Raw genomic sequence first — 19,891 nt, forward strand, 5'->3', positions numbered from 1 at the left:
GTATATGGACCACATCTTCCTTATCCATTCATCCGTTGAAGGGCATCTTGGTTCTTTCCATAATTTGGCGACTGTGGCCATTGCTGCTATAAACATTGGGGTACAGATGGCCCTTCTTTTCACGACATCTGTATCTTTGGGGTAAATACCCAGGAGTGCAATTGCAGGGTCGTAGGGAAGCTCTATTTTTAATTTCCTGAGGAATCTCCACACTGTTCTCCAAAGAGGCTGCACCAACTTGCATTCCCACCAACAGTTGAAGAGGGTTCCCCTTTCTCCACATCCTCTCCAACACATGTTGTTTCCTGTTTTGTTAATTTTGGCCATTCTAACTTGTGTAAGGTGATATCTCAATGTGGTTTTAATTTGAATCTCCCTGAGGGCTAATGATGATGAGCATTTTTTCATGTGTCTGATAGCCATTTGTATGTCTTGATTGGAGAAGTGTCTGTTCATATCTTCTGCCCATTTTTTGATGTGTTTGTCTGTATCGTGTGGGTTGAGTTTGAGGAGTTCATTATAGATCCTGGATATCAACCTTTTGTCTGTACTGTCATTTGCAAATATCTTCTCCCATTGTGTGGGTTGCCTCTTTGTTTTTTTGACTGTTTCCTTTGCTGTGCAGAAGCTTTTGATTTTGATGAAGTCCCAGAAGTTTATTTTCGCTTTTGTTTCCTTTGCCTTTGGAGATGTATCTTGAAAGAAGTTGCTGTGGCTGATAGCAAAGAGATTACTGCCTATGTTCTCCTCTAAGATTCTGATGGATTCCTGTCTGACGTTGAGGTCTTTTATCCATTTTGAGTTGATCTTTGTGTACGGTGTAAGAGAATGGTCGAGTTTCATTCTTCTACAGTTAGCTGCCCAGTTTTCCCAGCACCATTTATTGAAGAGACTGTCTTTTTTCCACTGTATATTTTTTCCTGTTTTGTCAAAGATTAATTGACCATAGAGTTGAGGGTCCATATCAGGGCTCTCTACTCTGTTCCACTGGTCTATGTGTCTGTTTTTATGCCAGTACCATGCTGTCTTGGTGATCACAGCTTTGTAATAAAGCTTGAAATCAGGTAAGGTGATGCCGCCAGCTTTGTTTTTGTTTTTCAACATTTCCTTAGCGATTCGGGGTCTCTTCTGATTCCATACAAATTTTAGGATTATTTGCTCCAGCTCTTTGAAGAATGCCAGTGGAATTTTGATCGGAATGGCATTAAAAGTATAGATTGCTCTAGGCAGTATAGACATTTTAACAATGTTTATTCTTCCGATCCAAGAGCATGGAATGGTCTTCCATCTTTTTGTGTCTTCTTCAATTTCTTTCATGAGTGTTCTATAGTTCCTCAAGCACAGATCCTTTACCTCTTTAGTTAGGTTTATTCCAAGGTATCTTATGGTTCTTGGTGCTATAGTAAATGGAATCGATTCTCTAATTTCCCTTTCTGTATTTTCATTATTAGTGTATAAGAAAGCCACTGATTTCTGCACATTGACTTTGTATCCTGCCACGTTGCTGAATTGCTGTATGAGTTCTAGTAGTTTGGGGGTGGAGTCTTTTGGGTTTTCCATATAAAGAATCATGTCATCTGCGTAGAGAGAGAGTTTGACTTCTTCATTACCAATTTGGATACCTTTTATTTCTCTCTGTTGTCTGATTGCTGTTGCTAGGACTTCTAATACTATGTTGAACAAGAGTGGTGAAAGTGGGCATCCTTGTCTTGTTCCTGATCTCAATGGGAAGGCTGCAAGCTTTTTCCCTTTGAGGATGATATTTGCTGTGGGTCTTTCATAGATAAATTTGATGAGGTTCAGGAATGTTCCCTCTATCCCTATACTTTGGAGCGTTTTAATCAGGAACGGATGCTGGATTTTGTCAAATGCTTTTTCTGCATCAATTGAGAGGACCATGTGGTTCTTCTCTCTTCTCATATTAATTTGTTGTATCACATTGATTGATTTGCGAATGTTGAACCATCCTTGTAGCCCAGGGATGAATCCCACCTGATCATGGTGGATAATTTTTTTTTTTTCTATTTTATTTATTAGAGAGAGACAGTGAGAGAGAGCATGAGCGAGGAGAACGTCAGAGAGCGAAGCAGACTCCCCATGGAGCTGGGAGCCTGATGTGGGACTCGATCCCGGGACTCCAGGATCACTCCCTGAGCCGGAGGCAGTCGTCCAACCAACTGCGCCACCCAGGCGTCCCGGTGGATAATCTTTTTTTTTTTTTTTTTTTTTTTTTTAAAGTTTATAGATTCTTTTTTTTTTTTTTTAAAGATTTTTTATTTATTTATTTGAGAGAGAGACAGTGAGAGAGAGCATGAGCGAGGAGAAGGTCAGAGAGCGAAGCAGACTCCCCATGGAGCTGGGAGTCTGATGTGGGACTCGATCCCGGGACTCCAGGATCACGCCCTGAGCCGAAGGCAGTCGTCCAACCAACTGAGCCACCCAGGCGTCCCCGGTGGATAATCTTTTTAATGTGCTGTTGGATCCTGTTGGCTAGGATCTTGTTGAGAATCTTAGCATCCATATTCATCAGTGATATTGGTCTGAAATTCTCCTTTTTGGTAGGGTCCTTGCCTGGTTTGGGGATCAGGGTAATGCTGGCTTCATAGAAAGAGTCTGGAAGTTTTCCTTCTGCTTCAATTTTTTGAAACAGCTTCAGGAGAATAGGTGATATTTCTTCTTGGAAGGTTTGGTAGAATTCCCCAGGGAATCCGTCAGGTCCTGGGCTCTTGTTTTTTGGGAGGTTTTTGATCACTGATTCAATCTCGTTATTAGATATCGGTCTATTCAGGTTGTCGATTTCTTCCTGGTTCAATTTTGGTAGTTTATATTTTTCCAGGAATGCATCCATTTCATCTAGGTTGCTAAGCTTATTGGCATATAACTGTTCGTAATAACTTCTGATGATTGTTTCTACTTCCCTGGCGTTAGTTGTGATCTCTCCCTTTTCATTCATAATTTTATGAATTTGGGATTTCTCTCTTTTCTTTCGGATTAGTGTAGCCAGTGGTTTATCGATCTTATTAATTCTTTCAAAAAACCAGCTTCTAGTTTCATTGATACGTTCTACTGTATCTCTGGTTTCTCCCTCATTGATCTCAACTCTAATCTTGATGATTTCCCTTCTTATGTGTGGAGTTGGTTTGATTTGTTGTTGATCCTCCAATTCTTTAAGGTGTAGAGACAGCTGGTGTGTTCTGGATTTTTCAATTTTTTTGAGCAAGGCTTGGATGGCTATATATTTTCCCCTTAGGACCGCCTTTGCTGTATCCCATAGGTTTTGGACCAAAGTGTCTTCATCCTCATTGGTTTCCATGAATTGTTTCAGTTCTTCTTTGATCTCCTGGTTGATCCAAGCATTCTTAAGCAAAATGGTCTTTAGCTTCCAGGTGTTTGAGTTCTTTCGGAACTTTTCTTTGTGATTGAGCTCCAGTTTCAAAGCATTGTGATCTGAGAATATGCAGGGAATAATCTCAGTCTTTTGGTATCGGTTGAGTCCTGATTTGTGACCCAGTATGTGGTCTATTCTGGAGAAGGTTCCGTGTGCACTTGAGAAGAATGAGTATTCTGCTGTTTTAGGGTGTCCTTCAAAGGATCTTAAAGAGAAGAAAAATAAACTTGGTGTAGGCATTCCTGATTAAAAGTAGAAGTCTAATCCCAGACTCTCTCTCTAGATATGTAATCCTTGGTAAGTTATTTAATGTAACTTAATCCACATTCCTCTTATTTTCAGAGGTGGTCCTGTATTGCTCTTAGAATTCTTTGGAGGGTAAAACCGAGCACTGCTTATAAGAGCACCACATATTTGTGTATTTTGATTGGGAAGCTAGCCATCTTATCTCTGACTAATATTCAAATTTGGTCATTTACTTGGTGAGAAGCAATGTGTTGATTATGGCAGTAAAAGAAATATGGTTCATGATGCCAGTGCCTGTGTGTTCCCAGTAATTTCCATCCCAGCACCTCTTGTCTGGTCAAATTACAGATTCTCCAGATGTACCTCTCCTTTCTGAATAATCACTTCATTCATGTAAACATATTTATTGAGCATCTATTATGTTCCAGGATAATCATAGGCACTGATGATACAACAATGCCCAGAAGGGTCAAAAATACTTTTTCTAACAGAGTTCACATTCTATTAGGAGAAGGGGATAGCAAATAGATACATAAATAAAATAGAGTATGTCAGATGGCAATATGTCTGATATAGAAAAATAAAGCAGAGAATAGGCATAAAGAGCTAGAGGTCTAGAATTTTAAAGGGATGGGCTTTGAGAAGTCCATTGAGGGGTAGCCTTTGAGAAAATAATGAAAGAAGGGAGGGAAAGACCGTATGGAGATAGGGAAGAGCATTCCAGCTAGAGGAAAACAAGTCCTAAAGCTTGAGGTGAATGTGTGCCTGTTGTTTTTTGAGAATAGCAGAGTAACTAATGCAGCTGGAATGGAGTGAGCAAAGGAGACCATTAGAGGAGATTAACATGATCTGCTGTAGAGAGGTGAGGAGGGATGGGATTGGTGGGGGTTTATAGATTCTAAGGGACTCTGTAAGCTATGACAGAGATGTTGAGTTGAATGAGATAAAAAGCCTAAGCCTTGGGAAGTTTTGAGCAAAAAGCTGACGACTTCTGATTTAAATTTTTTTGAAAAATGGCTCTGCCTACTATTGACAACAGGTTAAAGAGACACATAAATGGTTGCAGGGAGACCAATTAGGAGGTCCTGCAATATTGCAGGGAAGAGATAGTGATAGCATGGACCTAAGCGGTTGTGATGGAAGTAGAAAGAAGTACCAAGATTCTGGATGTGTTTTGAAGTTTTATTCATGTAGTTTGATTATGGATAGGATGCAGATTATGGCAGAAAACAGGTCATTGTGTTTTGCCTAAGAATTTAGAAAAAGTCACATTTTTAAACTGGGACTACAATTGGAAAAGTAGGTCAAGTGGGGAGGAGCAAAGACCAAGAGATTTCTTACAGTTCTGATAAATATTACATTTCCATGTGAAGATGTCAAAAAGGTGTTGGTTGTAGAGTATAAAGCATTTTAAAAATGAATATGGTTGATACACCCAGCACTAGTGTTTTGTCCTCAACCTGTAGGGACTCCAGTATCCTGTCCAGTAACATATCATGTTGAGTGGCTGGCTTTACATATACCATCAAGTTTGACAGTCAGTATTATGAAGCAATATATTCTTCAAGTTAGAATGGGATTGTCACATTCATTTTGTCCAACATACATTTGTGTTCATGGAAAAATCTATAAGGTGACCAAAAGTATCATATGCATTGCTATAATTGGTAGATTTGCTGTGTTTTTAAATTATTTTATAGAATCATTGTATATATACGTTTTCATATTGGTAGAATACAATTCCATTGTGTACTAGAATCAATATATATTCCTCAGTTAGCCAACTAGACATTAGAATACCTATCTATTAAAATATTTAAAGGCCCCATTTATATATAAATATAGATATAGAGTTATAAATAAAGATATATGTGTATACAAGTGCCTACACATATCCCGGTATATATGTGATGTATTTAGATATGGATGTTTATTTATTTATTTATTTATTTGACAGACAGAGATCACAAGTAGGCAGACAGGCAGGCAGAGAGAGAGAAACGGGAAGTAGGCTCCCTGGTGAGCAGAGAGCCCGATGTGGGGCTCGATCCCAGGACTCTGGGATCATGACCCGAGCTGAAGGCAGAGGCTTTAACCCACTGAGCTACCCAGGTGCCCCAAGGATATGGATATTTATTGAAGTGGACACTTTTGGTAACAAAACATTAGCTTTCTTTTAGGCATACCTTTTCCATTACCCATGTAATAACTCTAGAATTCACAATATGGTATGCCAGAGAGACCCAGGGGTGCACATCTGCCTCTCACTATCCAATCATAGTCCTTACCTGAGAGTTTTGATACTGAAATTAATCAATAGAGATAGTGTTTCTGTGGGAACTTTGCCTGTAAATGAAAAACTAGGGAGCTATAGACAACATTTTTACACTACAGCTCTAAGAAGTAGGCAAAAACAGAGAGGAGAACACTAAGACAACTAGAAGACAGCCAGACCACTAAGACAACCAGAAGAGAGAGATGAGATTAGGAACAAAGAAGCAGACATAGAAAACAGAAGAAAAAATAACAGTGATAGCATGGTTGTGAGAGTGTTGGAGTTTTTTATTTTTAGCACCCAGCTTCACTCCTGATTTGGATTTCAATCACTCCCATATCCTTGTTGTAAATAAATCATTTTGATTAAACCAGTTTTTATGATTCTTGGAATCAAAAGAATCATAATTAATGTATGACTGTAGACTAATGTTAGAATGTCTCTTCTCTTCCTCCTCTTCCTCTTTTGCTTCCTTCTTCTTTTTAAAGGCAGTGCCCAATTTATTTAAGACTTTTCTCTTCAAAATGTCTATGTTCAGAAGCATTTTTTCCAGAGTAAAATGGAAGAATAAATTTGTTTCATTTGTTATCTTGTTTATGTTCTTTGTGTTCTAACACTTAACATTGGTCAAATCTTTGGTATTGATCAGGGAAGAGAAGCCTGGGGAAAGAAAAATTGGTGGTAGTAATTCCATCATGGTACCCAACATTATTATTTTATTTTTTCCAAATTTAAAAGGAAACAAGTTTAAAGGAAAGTTTAAAGGTTAAAAGGAAACAAAATTTAAATAAATAAATAAATAAATAGATAAATAAGTAAATAAATAAATGGAAAGAAAGTATTCTCAACATTTGTTGAGTATTAAATGTGTATCAGACATTGAGCAAATTATTCTGTTTTAATTCCCTTTTCCTTTTAATGAAATACAAGGTATTATTCCTATTTTATAAAAAGAGGAAACTGAGAACTCATTGGGTTTCTTCCCCCAAGGTCTTCCCACTCATGTCTAGAAAGAAGACACGACTCTAATAACCACTACAATTTGTCTTATATTTGTGTGGAAATTTCCAGGGAGTTTTGTTGCATGAATATACTGTCAACTGACTATTAATACAGCCCCAAAGTATTGTTATAAATTACAGTTGTACCCATTCCACCCCACATGATGAAAACTAATGTAGGCTGCCAAAGCAGTTGATTGCACATTTATCTTAATAATCCATTCCAATATTTGACAGTGCAATACATGCAATATTTAATGATGTTGGGCTTTAGGGATTTTGATAGTATTCTTAATTTCTTAAAGAGTATTTTTTCTGTTATGTATATATTATAGAAATAGAAAAGATTTGGTTACCATAGGCTAAATAATGTCTCACATCAATAGGACATAAAAGAACATTACACTTTCTGCCATCCCTAAGCGAATAAAATCAGTTTCTTCATTCTTCCAGCTGTGGTGATTTCCCAGCCTGGTAATCATGAGAATGTGTCTCCTCCTGAATCCTTTCCAGGTATCATAGATCCTGTCAGTTTTGGAATCCAGAAGGCTTCAATTTCAAGACATTCACATCCTCATCTACTCAGCCAGAAATTCAGCTCTCAATGGACTTCGCGTCAGATGTCAGTTCAGCTCAATGTGTCACAAGCCAGTTTTTGACACTAGAATGTAAAATCCTCAGAGTAAGGGTGTAGTTGGCCCCATTACATTTTGGCCAAGACTAAATTCACTAATGTCCATCCACTGGGGGAAAAAAAGTGTCTTATGATGCCATTTCACATTTCTCTCTCTAGATAGATAGATAGGTATAAGTATATCTATCTATCTATAGAAATATACTTACATACAAATTTATTTTAGTTGGAACTCTGATTTAGCCATATTTTAATGTTTTTAAATACATCAGGTCCTTATCATTAAAATGTGTCATAACACTGTGATGTCCATGAAATCAGTAACATAAATTGTAGGGCTCTATTACTGCAAAATTAAAGAAAATTAATATTTTCCCATCAGTCTATACTTTCAGAAAGCATAAATTAAATATAGTCGGACTTATGCTGTACATACATATTGGTATAGATTGTATACTGGACCTTGAGAAAGCTTCCCGTGATCATGCAGTAAGTACTCTGAAGCCCACTTCTTCCCCTGAAAGATAACTCTGGCCTCTGTTGACTGAGAAGTGGACTCAATGCAGGACAGGAACCCATCCCCAATTGCATTATAGTATACCTGAATGACCCTTATCAGGTTGTAGATTCCATGGGCTGTGCTGTTGCAGGCCACGGTTTTCCATGTTAGCCCCTTTTCTTTCTATTTATAATCACTGAGTGAAATTACACCATACCTCTATGGTTATTTCCTCCTAACAAAGTATGCATTTCTACTGAGCTCTAACCCACATATTCTGGCTAACTCAAACCATCTGCTGGTGAGTCCATTAGAAACTTTTATATTGTAGCTTAATGAGAATTGATAGACTCTTTCATTCTGTTCTTTTTTAGAACTTGAGAATGAATACTAGCTTGAGAGGGAACCCTTTATATTTTTATATGCTTTTTTATATTTTTATATTTTTAATGATGCAACCTTCTTTGAACGGCAGTGTAGAAAATACAAGGAATTTTGGACTTTGGTTTCTTTAGAGCTCAGCACTTTTATGATTTACCACCAATATCTTATATAACCATCACTGTTTGGTAATGGCTTCTCTACAGATAACACAGTGGAGAATCTCAACATGATGCTTTTTGTCACAAAGTGCATATTAAATTTCAATCTGGTGAGAAGTATTTAAAAACAGATGCAATATCCATTGCTTAATACTTGAGAATCAGCTGTTGGACAATGTTGAGTATGTTTACATTCTTATATGGTGGGCTTATCTGCTTATCTGTATCAATTGGCATGAACTTCCCAAAGTACCGATTTTAGATCCAATTTTCTCCAGATCATGGTATAAAATTGAATGAGCTAAATCCTTATTACCTTTGATATGGTTTGGGAATACTGTTTATATTAGGCATAAAAAGTGTAGCTGAGGTCGGCTGTCTAGGATTTTAAATTGTAACTTTATATTTAAAGAAAAAAACACAGCTCAGGTGCTTTCAAGAGCCTCAGACAGGACACTTGCTTATGGAATACTGAGAAAGCAGCTTCTTGACCTTTAATAATGTCTTAGTCCTATTGTTTATCCTCTGACAAATGCATTAGGACTTGTCAATGGAGAATCATAGTACAGAAGTAAATGATGGGAGAACATTTGCATTTATTTCCTGGTTTGACAACAATTCCTAAGAACCTGGAAGAAAGACAATTGAAAAATTAAGTAAACTCAGGCTGAGCCCAATAAAAAGCAGTCCCCCAAAATGTCCCATAAATGATACGGTGAGTGCTGAAGACTTAGTTATTTAATTTATATATGACCAGGGAAATGGTATCAGTCATCTGTAATGTCATATTCCTATTGCTGACAGTAGATTATTAACAAGCTTATGGTGAATACCTTTGAAACTTCTGGGACATTTTCTGTTGTCAATTATCAGTTTGTGTAATCTATAAGATAGTGGAATTCTAGGATGACAGTTTTGGCTAATCTAAGCAAGGGCTTAATCTTGGGGTCCATAAGTAGATGAGAAAGTATTGAAGCCATTGACTGTCAGAGTATTAAGGTTTGTTGCAATTCTGTACAATGAAACCATAGGTTGTAGATGAACCCAGTGTATTGAATATTGATGATAATTTTGAATAACAGAAGTGTCTCTACTTTTGCATGTAGGAGGCAGTGCCATTTCATAACCATATGCCACAGAGCAGGTAGCACAGGGCACTGGCAAGAGTCAGTCCTCAAAGCAGAATTTTTAACACTAGCAGCTCTTTCTCCTGAAATTCAAAGTTTAGCTCATGCCACAGTTATCCTGGCAATTCCCTGACTCCTGAATTTATTTTGCAATTATTATCTTGACTCATTACTTGAGGTTCAGAGATCAGTGTAAATTTAATCCTTAAAATATAAATTAGGGTCAAATATATTAATTAAGGTCATTATCTTTCTATTAGCTTGGAGGCTGTAGACTCCCCCCACCCCAGGTCTCCTGGGAGTTTCTTTATCTTCTTTGGTTGTAAACTGCAGCAGTGGCTGAGAAGCCAGCATGTTAGGCCCATCCTTATTCAGCTTCATCCCTACACCTTCCACCTTATTATGACTCTTCTTCAGTCCTTCCCCAGAAATTAGAGCAGCCCTTTTCTGTGCATTGAATTGCCTATACCCACCTCAAGGTGATAGAATCCCTATGTTTACAGTTGAAGAACGAAAGCCCAGATATTCCAAGTGATTTCTTAAGGGTACCAGGTCATTACTGTAAAGCAAAAAATACAACCCAAGAAATTCTGACCCCTAGTCCATTGGAAAAGAATTTGGACCCTCTGTTACTTACTACCTGCAGGGTAAATGGAAATGTCATGCAATATCTGAATCAGAGTTTTCTCATTTTTAAAAGTGAGATAATAATACCTAAGAACTTTGCAGATGAATAGCTGAATATGAGATCACACAAATGTACTAACAGGTGCTCAATAAAATGTAATTATTTTTGTTTTACTCGTTAGTGTTATTATGGCTATATTATATTGCATCTTCTTTGTAGACTGAAATTGTATGTTCCTTTCATCCCCCTGACTTCCTACAAGATTTTTAGTGTGCTTATTTTAATCATCTGAAAAATCCTAGGGACAAGATGCAAATTAAGATTACACATGATTTTTTTCCCCTAAAATAGTTTATATACAGCAGATAGGTTATATACAACAAATAGGTTATATAAATATGATTACTGTTGCATTTTTAGTACATTATGAAGCAACTATGTTTTTAATATTCTGATGATGGAACCTAAGGACTTAATTTTTTGTTTGTCGGTTTGTTTGTTTTTAACCTACCCAGTCTACATGTCTGACTAAACTGACAGGTTTTCACTTTGGAGAAGAATGTTTCATGAGCTGGGTATTGCCAGTAGCAAAGGTATACCCCATGATTCTCCTGTGAAATTGTACAGTCTGTGTGGGCTTGGAGTGATTTAAAGTTCTCAAATGAAAGTAAGTCTCACAATGGCCAATGAGTTGGCTTCCTTGTTCTAGAAGCTCTTTATTCGCTTGGATCCTAGGACTCCAGACCCTGCTGTGACCAGTCTCAAGGGCTATTTCTTTTTAGTTTCCTTTCTTTCCTCTTCTTCTCCCCTGGACTGACTGACACTGATGAGTCCTCAGGCTTAGTACTAGGATTTCTCTTTTCCTTTCCCTTCTTCTTCTTCCCTTCTCTTCTCTTCTCACCTACACTGATTTCCTCAGTGAGCTCATCACATCTCATTGTAAGAAATCTTCAGTACATGCTGATAACCCATATGTTGATTCTTTTTTTTTTTAAAGATTTTTATTTTATTTATTTGAGAGAGAGAGACAGTGAGAGAGAGAATGAGCGAGGAGAAGGTCAGAGAGCGAAGCAGACTTCCCCATGGAGCTGGGAGCCTGATGTGGGACTCGATCCTGGGACTCCAGGATCACGCCCTGAGCCGGAGGCAGTCGTTTAACCAACTGCGCCACCCAGGCGTCCCCCATATGTTGATTCTTGAACAACATGGGAGTTATGGGTGTTGACCCCCAGCACAGTTGAAAATTTTCATGTAACTTTAAAAAAAAAAATTTACTTATTTGACAGAGAGAGAGACCGAGAGGGAACACAAGTAGGGGGAGTGGGAGAGGAAGAAGAAGTTTCCCTGCTGAGCCAGAAGCCTTATCACCCCCCACACTGGGACTCAAGTCCAGGACCCCAAGATCATACAAAAGCAGCCCTTTAAGGACAAAGCCACCCAGGCGCTCCTGCATGTAACTTTTGACTCCCCCAAAACTTAACTACTAATAGCCTACTGGTGACTAGAAGCCTTACCAATAACATAAACAGTCCTTTAACACTTACTTTGTATGTTATTATATTATATACTGTATTCTTACAATGAAAGTAGAGAAAAGAAAAACAATATTAATAAAATCAGAAGGAAGAGAAAATTCATTTACAGTACTGTACTGCATTTATTTAAAAAAATCCACATATAAATTGATCCGCATCATTCGAACCCATTATTCAAAGGACAGCTGTATGTATATCTCTATCTTGAAGTTTCCCTTGAACTCCACATTTCTAAATTCAACTGCCTACTAAAATGTCCAATAGACATTCCAAACTCATTGCATCCAAACGTGAACTTTAAAGTTTCAGAAAGAAAGAGAGAAAGAGAACGGACAAAAAAAAAAAAAGAGGGGCGCCTGAGTGGCTCAGTGGGTTAGGCCGCTGCCTTTGGCTCAGGTCATGATCTCAGGGTCCTGGGATCGAGTCCCGCATCAGGCTCTCTGCTCAGCAGGGAGCCTGCTTCCTCCTCTCTCTCTGCCTGCCTCTCTACTGCTTGTGATCTCTGTCAAATAAATAAATAAATAAATCTTAAAAAAAAAAAAAAAAAGAAAAGAAAAAATCTACTTTACTTATTGTCTACTTCATGTCATGTAATGGCAGTTCCACTCTTGACGGCTCCAGCTCAAAATCCTCAGACTCATTTTTAAATTTTCTTTTTTCTTCATATGTATATCAGTTCATTAGCAAATCCTTCCAGTTCTTCTCTGAAGACATATCCAGAGCCAACCATTGCTCACACTTCCTTCTGCTAAACTTCCACCCCACCCTAGTTCTCACCTGGATTATCACATCAGCCTCCTGACTGGTCTCTTTGCTTCTACCTTTGCCTCCTCACAGTCTTTTTACAAGCAGTCAGAGTAATCTTGTTAAATTTCAAGTCCCCTCAAAGCCATGCATTGGTTCACCATTTCTCTCAGGTCAAAAGCCAAAGACCTATGCTCTTCTATTACCTTTCAGACATTTTCTCCTACTTTTATTTCTCTTGCTGACTCTACTTCAGCCCCGGTGCCTGCACTGGGCACAGGGCCTGCCTCAAGTCTTTTCACTTGCTGTTAATTTTGCTTGGAATGTTTTTCTCAGATGTCTTTTTCCTTTAAAGATTTTCCTCAAAAGTCAACTTCTCAATGAGATATACATTAATGACTGTGACACTTCTCATAGGACTTCTAATATGCCCCAATCTGCTCTATTATTTTTACCATGTGTCGATCTTCTCTTCTTTTTTTTCTTTTTTTAATTAAGATTTTATTTATTTATTTGGCAGAGAGAGATCACAAGCAGGCAGAGAGGCAGGCAGAGATTGAGAGAAGGAAGCAGGCTCCCTGCCGAGCAGAGAGCCCGATGCAGGGCTCGATCCCAGGACCCTGGGATCATGACCTGAGCTGAAGGCAGCGGCTTAACCCACTGAGCCACCCAGGTGCCCCCCATGTGTTGATCTTCTAATGTACCAATAATTTCCTAGTTATGCTTATTATTACTTATTTCTGTTTCTCCACTAAAATGTAATCTCCCCAAAGGCAGGTATTTTTGTCTTCATTCACTGATGAATAAAATATGTATATAACTCTTGATAGAATGAAGGAATGCATTTATATATCTATATCTATAGATATAGATATATATGTCTATATATCTGTGCTGACACATTCTCTTCCATTTCTAACTTCTGACAAGCATTACTTGTTTTCTCTTGGGAAAACATATCTACAGGAAAATATTGCTACTCATAGGTTTACAGCTTAATCACGCTGTATTCTGGTTTGATAATAATAGTTGATTGCCATGTCCAGTTTTTTTTTTTCAAGGTATCATCAGCTTTTCTAAAATTGTGCTGTATAATTCAAAATTAATAGAATTATCAAGAAACATAAGGGTAATGCATGCATTCCCTATATTGAAAATATAAGTAATTATAATCATAAGGTCATGAAGTTAAATGCCTAAAAAGGACTTCTGAGATCTAATCTGTTCCCTGAATTTTTTCTTGAACAAGAGGTTCAGTTCATCCAAAAGCCCTATATTACATGCCTATTATATGCCATGTACTGTTGTGGAAGTACAAACATTATTTTTAACTTCAAGAAACTTCAAATATTGTAGGTAAGATAGATAAGCAAACATTAATCTCATTAGTGATGAGATTTCCACTTTAATAAGAGACACTTGAAGAAGCCCTGTTTGACATCCAGCCCTTGAAGTCACTTAGAGCGACAGTGTTTTTTCATCACCTAGTTCAGTGTAACAGAATGAAAGGGGATCCAGGCTTTGTAACAAAGGAAAAGGAAAGACATCCTACTCATGCCAATATTTGAAAGGGGGTATCTTCATGGTCTACTAGAGCAAAAATTCAGCATGTCTGTTTTCTAGAAGTCTAGAAGATTTTTTTTTATTCAATCAGCCACTTAACAATTGTGTACTAATGGCCACTCTGTTATATGGGGCTAATCTAATTAACTGTAGCAAATCTGTTTCTAATTTTATAACTTCTTACTGATTTTAGTGATCTATTGTAATATTTAGATAAAAGTATGACTCAATATAATATTTTGGGTTGTCAGAGAAGTGCAGATCGGAGAATTGAATTCATTGTTCGATTTGGTGAATGTGATTTTATTAATCACATGCAATATTTGCATAAAGCAAAGCAGGTTTATTTAAAATAATTACAGGGATGTGATAACACTTTCTTACTAAAACTTTATTGGAAAAAGGTCAAGAAGTTGCCTACATTCTCTCTAATCTCTCTCTTGACTAAAAAGGTAAAGAAGAAACAGATTGTATGTCACACATCTTACACTTTGAGTGATATGGAAACACCTGTTCCCATCAAGTCTATCAGAAATAAATGCTTACCCTGTCCCACAAGCTGTGCCCATGGATTATAAGCTTTTTCTCTTCGATCTCCACGGTAACTCAGACTAACAGTCAGTCTTGTTGCCAAGGGGAATAGAAGGAGATAAAGCATAACTGGATGATAGGGGCAGCGAGAAGTCAGGAATTAAACAGTAATAACATGACCAAGCCATGCAGGTGGCTTCTCTCTCTGAAGGAAAGGTGACTGAAATGTAGAGGAATGCTCCAGGTCTCACTTGGTTTTATTGTTCTCACATTTTACTTCCAGAAATGAAACGAGGATCTTTCCTCCTCTTCAGTTTTCTCATTTTCTTCAGTCCCCTAGGAACTGGTTTTTGGCCTAGTGGTGGAATAGTTTCTATTCTGCAATACTGATTTTCCTTCCAGTATTCCTTTAGCTAATTTCTTTAGATTCCAGTTCATGCCATTTTCCTAAGTCAGTCAAAAACTAATTATTTGGGAACCGTATTAGGTATAAGAATTAGGCTAAGCTCTCAACTTGGAGTGCGGAATCAGGGCAGTGAATTCTCAAAGCAGGTTCACACAAGGCAAGTGGGAACAAGACCTGGCTTGGGGTGTGGGGGAGTGTCATAGAATAGAAGACTTCCGGGCGCCTGGGTGGCTCAGTGGGTTAAGCCGCTGCCTTCGGCTCAGGTCATGATCTCAGGGTCCTGGGATCGAGTTCCGCATCGGGCTCTCTGCTCAGCAGGGAGCCTGCTTCCTCCTCTCTCTCTCTGCCTGCCTCTCTGCCTGCTTGTGATCTCTCTCTGTCAAATAAATAAATAAAATCTTTAAAAAAATTAAAAAATTAAAAAAAAAAAAAAAAAGAATAGAAGACTTCCACTGTAAGGCGGCTGGCATGGGAGACATACTCCAGTCCCCCAGAATACAGGCTGTGTGATCATGGATGAAGTACTATCTGAGCCTCATTTTTCATTTTGTAAAATGGGTAAAATCTTGAAGACTAATGCTGGTAACATTTACTTGGCACGTTCTCAACTTTCAATATACGTTATTTGCAATATTCCTTATGGTCAAGGGAGAACTCGATTTAATGAGTCAGTAAGTGGATACAGTTACACGTGTGTCTCTCTCTAGATAAAGGGTGAAACAATATCATCTATTTGTTTTTAGTTTCTTCTTTTGACTCGTATTTTAAGAATTCTTCTTAACATTGAAAACAGTTCATCCTAAGGATTCCTTAGTACCTTCATGGAATATATTAAACTCTTTTGTGGGAAACAGTATGGTATACTGGAAGTTAATCTCCCTCTCTCTCTCTCTCCTTCTCTCGGTACTGCCAGTGATGATACTTAGATTTTTAACCCACTGAGCCACCCAGGTGCCCCTAGATTTTTAAATCCTAACTCTACTACATACTAAGCAATTTTAGTTTCCAAGCCACTTGGTACCTCCTTGCATTAGTTCATTTATAAAGTAGGTATGATACTATGTACTTCACATAGTAATTGTGAAAATTACTATGTAATCAGCACATGGTAGGTACTCATAAAAATGCTAGTCTTGACTCCAACCTTGTGTTATCTGAGGAAAAAAAAACTTTGCCTTCTTGACAAGGTTGATATGTGGATCATATTAGACCAATGAAGCATTTGGGAAAGAGTCTGCTTGTAAGGAATAAGAACAGCCTTGCTAAATATCATCATCTAACCTTGTCTTTCGAAGGAAAAGGGACCTTGATTCTTATGCTGCTTTTTAACCTTACTTGTGCTTTTTTCCTAAAACTTTTTTTTTCAGTGCTCTAGTCATTTTATTTGACCTCTTGATTTCACAGCATAAGGACGTTTAGCAGAAGCTTGAGAGGAAATAACCTTTAATCTCAACTTTTATATCAAGAAGCTTACAGGGCGTTAGCAATCAACTTCTTCCAGCCAAACTTTGCAGTAGAGGCTGAAAGGGGGTTTCCATCCATCCAGAGATTATCTAAATCTATAGAGCTGTGGGCTTGAGCTCCAACAGATGCACAAGTGGGATAAAGCTTGAGTCACTCCAATCGGCTGTGAGAGCTTTCAAGTTTTACTTCACAAGGATAACCTCTCTAAAGAAATTTATACTTAAATTTCTGCCATGTAACCTTGATGAAGACAATTTAGCATAATTACTCTGCCAAATGGATATACTTATTTATATTTATGTTTATTTATGGAACTTTTTCTCTTTTACAGAGTCTTTGATTTGAGGAAGGTCATCATTATTTCTACTTTGTAAAGACATTTTATAAAGATTAAAGGTATTTTAGGGCATTATAAATCAAACAAGGGATCCCAGGTGATAAAAGAAAATGGTGTATAGGTTGTTTTCATTAATTAGTTCAGTTAACTATAGGTTAAGCAGGAAAACCTATTGTTTTGATCCTTATTGAGTAAGCCTTTTGTAATGCACACTTATGACTTTTCTTAGGAAGGATAATGTAGTAGTAATGACCAAGTCATCTCATTACAAAACTTGCAATGACACAAAATGATGGTTCTGAACATGAATCCTCACTGTCCAGTGATTTAAGTATGTAGGAGATTGAAATAAATGTTACCTTATGCCTGAGAATATTTTGGAATTTGCTTTTTCTTTTTGATATTTTCTTGAAATAAAATCCTGGTATTAGTTTGCTTCCTTGAAAAGGAAGAGGTCAAGAGAGATTCCTATTCTCATTAATTGATTTGAATGTTCTGATTTGAACACTTTGATTTGTATAAAAATATTCAGGTCATATTTTTATGTAAATTATTACCACTTTTCACTTACTGAGGCAAAGAAATATTGTTAACTCCTGAATTTCTGTAGGTAATATTGATTTAATTAATAAAATCTGAAATCTACTTTCTTTTTTTTTTAAGATTTTATTTATTCATTTGACAGACAGAGATCACAAGTAGGCAGAGAGGCAGGCAGAGAGAGAAGAGGAAGCAGGCTTCCTGCTGAGCAGAGAAGCCAGACTGGGGGCTCCATCCCAGGACCCTGAGATCATGACCTGAGTCAAAGGCAGAGGCTTTAACCCACTGAGCCCCCCAAGCACCCCTGAAATCTACTTTCTTATTGTTAGGTTGAAACGCATGCCTTTTTTACTCTTTAACATATTTGTTGCACAACATGGTGTTATAGCTCCAAAAGAGAGATGATTTATCTCTCTTACCCTTCATTTTTACATTTTGTGTTCTTGATTATCTTAATCCATTGCATCTGCTATAATAAAATGCCACAAACTGGCTGACTTACAAAGAGCAGAAATTTATTTTTCATAGTTTTGGAGGCTGGAAGGCCCGATCCTAGTGCCAGCAGATTTGGTGTCTGGTGGGAGCCTACTTCCTCCTTGATAGCCATCTTCTCACTTCCTGACATGGTGGAAGAAACTAGGAAGCTCAGGGCTGGGGGAGGAGGGGCTCTTTTTTTAAAAGAGTGCTAATCCCATTCATGAAGGCTCTACTCTAAGGAGCTTATCACATCCCCAAGGATGACATGTTGATATCAGCATCTTTGGGGTCAAGATTTCAACATATGAAATTTGGGAGAATGCATATATCCAGACCATGGCATTGATCGTAAGTAGGGAGCTCAGGTGAGATTTCACTGTTGGTAGGAAATGAAAGTCCCAAAACTGCATTGGAAGTATTTCCTTCTTTCCAGTTGTTTCCTGCCCCTCTCCCAGACTACTCCATATTTGTAGTTCATAGAATCTCTACTCCGTTTACCTCAAACTAAATTTGCCTTTTTTTTTTTTTTCCCTAAGGTACTAAACCTGGGGAATCACATTAAAACTGAATCTCACCTGTTTTTCTACCTTGTTTCTTCATATCCATCCCTATTGGTACTACTTTGGTTCAGGCCTCCAAAATCTGTCTTATAGTCAGTTGCAAAATTATTCTAACTAGTTTCCCTGTCTCTACTGTGATCTACTGAAAACAAGAATTGCATAAAACTCCTAAGTGGTTTCTTGTTCCTGTAGAATAAAGTCCAACCTCCTAAATAGAGCCTACTGTGTTCTAAATGATCTTGCCCTGCCTATTTACCTTTCACATCTTTCTTACCTCAGACAAAGTAGAAAAAAGTAATTCCTTAAAGTTTTCCATGTACATCATGCTTTTTGTCTCAATATTTTTGCTTAAACTCCTGCTCTGGAAAAGTCTCCCCATACCTTTTTCCTTAGCTCCTACTTACACTTTAAGGTTGAGCTCACACATTGTAAGAAGGTTTCCTTGGCATATTTCTCTGTCATTCACAGACGCACTGTCCCTCTCCGTTCCCCTATACCAGCACAGTGCACTTTCCTATGATTTCTGAACTGGATTTTATGTCACTCATATTCCTTCACTGTGAAAGCTCCTTGTAAGAATTTATTTATCTTTGAATCTCTGGCACCTGGCAGAGTATCCGTGCAGAGTAGCTGCTGAATAAATTTGCTGAACGAATGAAGATAAGAATGTTAATGTTCCTAGGAATCCTTCAAATGTGTTTTGGATCACATTTAATCATCAGTTAAATGCATAGGCTCTAGAAAGGATTTCTGTGTCCATTAGGACATTGGGTTAGTAGCACCTACTTTCCTTTCCAATTTCAGATTCCCTGATATTCCCCATATTGGAGGTGTAGAAGCAGGTAAGGGGTGAGAATACTGGCCTTTGCTTTTAAAGGCTTTAGGGTTTTAATTACCTGAAATACTGCGTAGGGATTTTTATCATAAATCTAAACCTTTTATATTTATAGTAAATAGGAATTGTTGATACTTAGGTAGTGTTTAGTATAATCCTGACTCATTACTGAAAAGATTAGAATAACATCCTATAACAGTAATTATCCATTATAGTCTTGCTGAAATCCTGTCAGCCAGGTCAAGGTCATTATATCTACAGGCGTTTGTGAGTAATCTTTATATGTCTAGAACAGCGCTAGGATTTCAATTGAGTGAAATTCCAGGAACAGACTTTAGCAGGGCAAAAAGTGGGTGTAAATCTCTTTAAAGGAAGTAAATAGTTGTGTTTAGGATTCAAGTAAGATAAGACACAAAGATAAAGAGAATGGGCCACATTAAGGAATGTTTAGACCCCCTGGAAGACATTTAAAATGTGATACAACAATAAAAATGTTTATAATGAAATACAAAAAAAAATTGGACAAGGATATAAAATTTTACGCAATGTATCTATATAT

At 37.5% G+C, this 19,891-nt stretch overlaps 1 protein-coding gene across 2 annotated transcripts in view; it reads left to right on the forward strand.

Moving 5' to 3' along the window:
* LINGO2 (leucine rich repeat and Ig domain containing 2) overlaps positions 1 to 19,891 on the forward strand; it is a 1,191,160-nt gene that overhangs the window by 201,956 nt on the left and 969,313 nt on the right. The window lies entirely within an intron of this gene.

This window comes from Neovison vison, chromosome 9 (genome assembly GCF_020171115.1).
Source record: "Neovison vison isolate M4711 chromosome 9, ASM_NN_V1, whole genome shotgun sequence".
Lineage (NCBI taxonomy): Eukaryota > Metazoa > Chordata > Mammalia > Carnivora > Mustelidae > Neogale > Neogale vison.